The following is a 1,129-nucleotide window of genomic DNA, read 5'->3' on the forward strand; positions in this document are numbered from 1 at the left end:
CCTGGCCGGCTTTCCAGCAGGTTTGAAAATCACCACCCACCTTCGTAGTGGTAGATGTTTGTGTTAGCTGGCAAGCGGAAGTAACCCAGATGGGACATGCAACCCCGTGCTGTCTTCGCCAATTCGCAGGACTACGGTGCCGACTCTAATCCTGTCAACTGTGAGGCTGACTGCCTCCCTCAAAGGCTCACCGGAGCTGCATTCACAGTGACTAGGCCCTGCAATACTCAACAGTTACCCATTCATCTGTGGTCGTGTAGCAAGAGGAAGCGCTCGGTCGTACATCAAGGAAGATGAGTCATGTGTTCTGTAATAGCAATAAGTTTTCTGTGCTCGTGCTCATACTTCATAAGCATCTATGATTCATTCATGTTTGAATGAAACTCTTATTTTGTTGTATCAGGGTTAAACATTTTCCCCATTTTTCTCGCAGTAGATTCACACTATTTACGATTTGATGCTTCTTACATAAATCTGCTTAATTTATGGACTGGGTCCCCCCCCAGCTCCGTAGTCAATTTTTTTAAATTCGTAGCAGTAGGTAAAACTACATTATAACAATATATACATATCAAAATCTGTGGAAAGTCATGCATATGTCACTATAAGTTTCAATCGACATAGGTGTTGCCAAAAGCGTCCCTAGGGAAGATACTAAAATTATCAGTCTTGTTGTTAACGAGTACATAAGAAACCAGAGTTTAACTTTTGATTAGTCAAAATATGAACTCATTCATCTACAATGCTAGTTATCCAATTTTTCTTTCTCACAACTACATTTCATTTACTAAAATTAATAAGTATGAACATACTCGTGTTTGATAATCGTAGCACCTTTATTGTTTATTTTAGTAACATTTGATATGCTATCTAAGGGGATTTGGCCATTTGCCATGTTGTTTATAACAGACGTACCAGTTAAAATTACACATAAGATTTAATAGTATTAAAGATGAAATCAGTTGTTTTATCCAAAATGTCATGACATTCGATAAATATCATTATAATCTCAGATTAATGTTTTTGATAAAAGCAGGCAGTGTTGAAGAAGCAACTTTGATGTACATACCAAGCAGAAGCGAGGTATTGATAGTATATCTGAATTTTTTCCACTGTACTAATATCTGCT

This window comes from Schistocerca gregaria, chromosome 10 (assembly GCF_023897955.1).
Source record: "Schistocerca gregaria isolate iqSchGreg1 chromosome 10, iqSchGreg1.2, whole genome shotgun sequence".
NCBI classification, from domain to species: Eukaryota; Metazoa; Arthropoda; class Insecta; order Orthoptera; family Acrididae; genus Schistocerca; species Schistocerca gregaria.